This window comes from Acromyrmex echinatior, chromosome 13 (genome assembly GCF_024713525.1).
Source record: "Acromyrmex echinatior isolate Ae372 chromosome 13, ASM2471352v2, whole genome shotgun sequence".
NCBI classification, from domain to species: Eukaryota; Metazoa; Arthropoda; class Insecta; order Hymenoptera; family Formicidae; genus Acromyrmex; species Acromyrmex echinatior.
In genome coordinates, this window is record NC_141864.1 from 767,229 (window position 1) to 773,671 (window position 6,443).

Consider the following 6,443-nt stretch of genomic DNA (forward strand, 5'->3'; position numbering starts at 1 on the left):
AAAAAACATCATAAATATAATACCACCAAAGCATATATTTTCATAGGTGAATATTTATTCAACGAGAATTACAAATATAAAAGTCTCCCAAATATCAAATGCAACAATAGTCGTCTTCCAAACGAGTAAATATGTGCTGCGACGCAATGATATCATAGTGCGTGCATGTCGTGTGGATTATTCGCATGGTGTGAGTGCATATAATTACACAGAGATATATATATATATATATATATATATATATATATATATATATATATATTAGGTGTTGGAATTAATTCGTAGCGTTTTACAAGTGATGGGAAGTACTTTCATTAATGTATTTTTTAATGCTCATGTGAAATAAATAACATTCTTTCATTAAAAAACGCTACGAATTAATTCCAACACCTAATATATATATATATATATATACACACACACACACACACAAAATATATATATATATATAAACACAATATACAAGTATATATATATATAAGGCGTATAATTTTGCTTATACCATTTTTTTCCGAAATTCGAGGCTTTATTGTAAAAAACTGGTTATACATTTATGATTCAAAGTATTGTCCATCGCTGGCCACTACTTTCTCCCATCTTTCGGGCAGCATACGAATCCCGCGTCGAAAAAACTGGTCATCTTTTGAGGCGATCCACGAATCGATCCAATTTTTTATTTCTTCATAAGACCGGAAGTGCTGGTCAGCCAGGTCATGTGTCATTGATCGAAACAAGTGATAGTCAGAGGGAGCAACGTCTGGAGAATACGGCGGGTGGGGTAGGACTTCCCATTTCAACGTTTCCAAATATGTCTTGACCACTATCGCAACATGGGGTCGAGCATTGTCATGCTGCAAAATCACTTTATCGTGTCACTCGTTGTATTGCGGCCGTTTGTCTTTCAATGCTCGGCTCAAACGCATCAATTGCGTTCGATACTGATCGCCTGTGATTGTTTCAGTCGGTTTTAACAGCTCATAATATACTACGCCGAGCTGGTCCCACCAAATACAGAACATGATCTTGAAGTGAATATTCGATTTGGCCGTCGACGTGGAAGCATGGCCGGGAACTCCCCATGATTTTCTGCACTTGGGATTATCGTAATGAACCCATTTTTCGTCCCCAGTCACAATGCGATGCAGAAAGCCTTTCCGTCTTTGCCTTTCAAGCAGCTGTTCACAAGCAAACAAATGCCGTTCAACATCTCTCGGCTTCAACTCGTACGGCACCCAATTTCCTTGCTTCTGAATCATTCCCATGGCTTTGAGACGTTTTGAAATGGCTGGTTGAGTCACTCCTAATGATCGTGGCAATTCTTTTTGATTTTGACAAGAGTCTTGATCATGTAATGCCTTCAATTCTGCATCTTCGAAAACCTTCTCTCTTCCACCGTTATGCTGGTCTTCGACGTGAAAATCATCGTTCTTGAAGCGTTGAAACCACTTACGACACGTTCTTTCACTAATAGCGGCTTCACCATAAATATTTGAGAGCATTCGATGAGCCTCAGCCGCAGATTTTTTCATATTGAAGCAGAAAATTAAAACCTCCCGCAAATGACAAGAATTTGGCTCGTAAACTGACATTTTCAATCGAGAATAACTTTATGATGCAGGCACAAATCGACTAATGTTTCTATGGGGTTATGTTGACAGATGCCCAAGTTTATTGTGTGACGTCTGTGATCTATTTATTTCGATCACCACTTACCGCTAAAGCCATCTATACGAAAAAGGTATAAGCAAAGTTATACATCTAATATATATATATGGGTGTGTATAGAATACACTACACTGAATTGACAGTACTGTTGCGCGACAACGCTACTGTGAACGCGGGTACTAGTTACAGCTGATTGACTCGTATAATACCGTTTTCTACGCTTATAGCATCACACAAAACGATATATATATGCATATACATATACACATATACATACAAAAAATTTTCACTTTTCACGTTTTCACTCTACGAAAAAAGATGTCATGGTCACATTATCTTCTTTTTAGACTAATTAAGACAAGGTTAATTAAGAAAAGGCGTTCACTGTATTTGGATCCATGTTATTATAAAAACTGTCTATTATCTTTGAAATTCTATTATTGTGATGTTATTTAAGTGCATTCTTCAGATTTATTCCACTAAAAAAAATACAAACAGATGACCAGATATATGACGCAGTAAAGTAAAATTCTATATTATTAGGTGTTGGAATTAATTCGTAGCGTTTTTAATGAAAGAATGTTATTTATTTCACATGAGCATTAAAAAATACATTAATGAAAGTATTTCCCATCTCTTGTAAAACGCTACGAATTAATTCCAACACCTAATACATTCTGCAACACAAAAGCGTGATCAGTAGTACTTTGAAAGAAACCGAATGCATAAAAATAATACAGTAATATTTTAAAAGTACATTACATTCAGTAAAATGCATTTACTTATTAATATGATGTTCAATCACCATTATTAAGAAAATAACAATTATGTAAGAAGGAAAATATTTTCATGATAATTTCCTGGAATGTACGAGGGCAAGTCAATAAGTTCTTAAAAAATCTGTCACAGGGCACTAGCAATGTACATGTTCTGTAGACGATTAAAGCCAACCACCTTTGTATTTTTTGCAAAATGGAAAAAAACGAGTTTCGCGCAGTGATCAAACATTTACATATGAAAGGTTTTACAACGAAAGAAATCAAAGCCGAGTTGGATAATGTTCATAGCACATCTGTACCAGCGTTTGCGACTGTATACAATTGGATAAATGAATTTAAACGTAGTCGTACATCCACATGTGATGCACCTCGTTTGGAACGTCCAATTGAGTCTACTATGTCAGAAATCATCGATGAAGTCCACGATATTATTTTGACTGATCGACGAGTGAAAGTGCGCGAGCTTTTGAGGCCACAGGCATATCACATGGGACAATGATTTTCATTTTACACAAACAATTGGGTATAAAAAAGCTATTGGCAAGATGGGTGCCGCGTTTGTTCATTGTGGATCATAAGCGCGACCGTGTGATGATTTCAAAACAATGTTTGGAGATGTTTCAACGTAATCCAGATGAATTTCTGCGTCGATTCTTTACTGTGAACGAAATATATTAGGTGTTGGAATTAATTCGTAGCGTTTTTAATGAAAGAATGTTATTTATTTCACATGAGCATTAAAAAATACATTAATGAAAGTACTTCCCATCACTTGTAAAACGCTACGAATTAATTCCAACACCTAATAGATCCATTACTTCACATCCGAGACGAAGGAACAGTTAAAACAAAGGACTTCACTGAGTGAACCAGTTCCGAAGACCGTGAAGTCGGCCGGAAAGGTGATGGTCACAATTTTTTGGGATGCACGCGGTATAATTCATATCGATTACCTTCCGTCGAAGCAAACGATCAATTGCGATTACTACGCAGCCTTATTGGACCGTTTCAACAACATTTTAAAGAAAAAACGTCCCTATTTGGCGAAAAAGAAAGTACTTTTCCATCAAGACAATGCACGTGTTTATACGTGCACCGATGGCCAAATTAAACGAATTTCGCGACGAATTGCTTCCCCATCCAGCATATGTGCCAGATTTAGCTCCCTGCTATTTCCTATTTCTAAACCTGAAGAAATGGTTCAGAGGAAAGAAATTCACCATTAAAGAGCAGCTCATCGCCGAAACAGAGGCTTATTTTGAAGGGTTGGACAAATCATATTATTCGGACGGCTTGAAAAAGTTGAAGAATCGTTGGATCAAATGTATCAAGAAAGGAGACTATGTTGAGAAATAAAAATGAATCGATCAAGAAAAATGTGTTTTCTACGCTGAACTTGACTGAGCTCTTACATTTGTTTGGTTGTACTTTTAGATAAAATATGCCAATTAGATGCAGGAGCTCAGTATAAGCGGTGTCGAGTTTATAAAAAAATAATCATTAAATACATTTTTCACCAATTTTATTTTTTAACTTTTGTTTTTATTTTAGATTTTTGATTTAAGGGCTAATGATTAGTTATTGAGACATAAAAGGAGATCTATTTATTGTTTATAATATTGATTGGGACTATAAATAAACGGAGCCCTCTTTCCTACATCAAATGATCAAATATTACAGATCTTTGTTCGTAAGTTTTAAAAAAATTGGGAATTTTTTTTAAATCTATTTACTGTGCAATATATTCGATATAATATCTATTTATTCGGAATGAATGTAGATAATTTTAAAACATCTGAATATATTCATAGCCGATATTTTTGCTTGATATTGACATGTCTATTTCGAGCACATTGAAGTATACGTATATAATTTCTATAATTTTAAAAAATATATTTGGAGTAATATGGTTATTAATAACGTTATTTAATAGAAAAATATTATGAAAAAGGAAAAAGCAGGATCGAACATAAGATCTTCAACATTCTGATCTTGCACCTAACGTCTGAGACCATGCTGAGTTATTACGGATTATCTTTATGAACGCGGCACATACAGCGCACGGAAAGTCGTACAATATTATAACGTTTTGAAATCATTTTTGTTATTATACGTTAATGAGAAAGGTATATGATTAATATAATTTAATAAAAGGAAAATGAAAGAATTTTAAATCATAAACACGCTTACCAGTTCTCCGTTCTTTTTTTATCATACTTAGGTTTCTTGGACTAATATTCGATACTCCAGCAGACGTGAAAAGTTTATAAAAATTGGAGATTTTCACGTCTGCTGGAGTATCGAATATTAGTCCAAGAATGTCTGTCAAACAAAAAAGCAGAACTAGCAACCATGTTTGTGATTTAAAATTCTTTCATTTTCCATTGCCTCAATAGAGTGAGACAGAGAAAAACAAAAATGGATAGAAGCTCCAATTGTAATTGGTAAGTCTCCGCGCAGACGAGCTGGGCTCGTCTAACAAAACAGCGAGTCTATCTCTCAGAGTTCGTCCTTCTCTCTGCGGTCGCTTGTTTCTAGCGACCAAAAATACTTTCTCGGCCGCTTGGCGTGTATCGTAAGAGGGAAAGAAACATTCTAGATAATACATAACTTTTTATTAAATTATATTAATCTTTTGCCCTACGATTTAAGTTACGATAGCATGTGCCATAATCAACAGCCTGAAACGTGTTGTTTACGTTTGGCCCGATAGACGTATCATGGCTCTCTTATGATTGATTCTCTCATGTTTGGCCCGATTTCTTTATTAACGATATTGTAAGCGAAAGGGTTAATCATACCTTTTTCATTAACGTATAATAGCAAAAATGATTTCAAAACGTGATAGTTGACGAGATATAGTTTACGATTTTCCGTGTATTTTATGTACCCCGTTCGTAGAAGTGATCCACAAAAACTTAGCATGGTCTCGGGCGTTAGCTGCGAGATCAGAATGTTGAAGATCCTATCGTTCAATTCTGCTTTTGCCTTTTTTTTTAAATAAATAACATTATTAATAAACATATTATTCCAAATATATTTTTATAAAATTATAGAAATTATATGTGTACTTCAGTGTGTTCGGAATTAGTTGCACATTTCGAGCCAATTTCTGAAGTGTTGCCTACTTTTCCCTTACAATCGCTCAACGCTCGACGGCCGAATCGCTGGATCGCTCGCGGACGTGCATTTCAAGAGCGTCGCAGTATAAAAAACTTGCTGCGATCATACCTTTCAGTAAATTACCAAAAAATATTTTCCTTTCTACATAATTGTTATTTTCTTAATAATAGTGATTAAACATCATATTAATAAGTAAATACATTTTACTGAATGTAATATACTTTCAAAATATTACTTTATTATTTTTATGATACATTCGGTTTTCTTTCAAAGAGCTACTGACCACGCTTATGTGCCACAGAATGTAATATCTTTTAATATAGAATACTAATAATACCAATTTAAGGCTAATAAGAGTCGACACAGAATGAAATTTTAAACTGGAATGATAATTTAACTCCAATAACTCCGTGATGTCTTCTTTCTTATGTGAATAAAGAAGGCATGTTGAATAAAGAAGACACGGAAGACTAAGGAAAGTAAAGGATTGACAATTTGCTGAAAGCAAATATTTCTACAATAGCATATTTCTTATAGTGCAACGCTCCTGAGATATACGTCCACGCGCGATCCGGAGTAGTGGCTTAGCCGTCGAGCATTGGTGGCGGGGGAAAAGAACGACGCTTCAAAAGTCGGCCCAAAATTAATATGTACTCTAACAACTATAAAAATACCGAATCACTTCAATAAATAAATAAATAATTATTTGTATATTGCACATATAAAGGCTTTTTGATTTGTGAATTATAAAATTATATTGACATCATCCTTATAATTATATTAATCATCGCATTTTTGCGATTTGATTCATTATCAGAATTTTCATATATTTGGATGATAAGTTATAAAAAACACATTTCACAGAAAGTACTAATT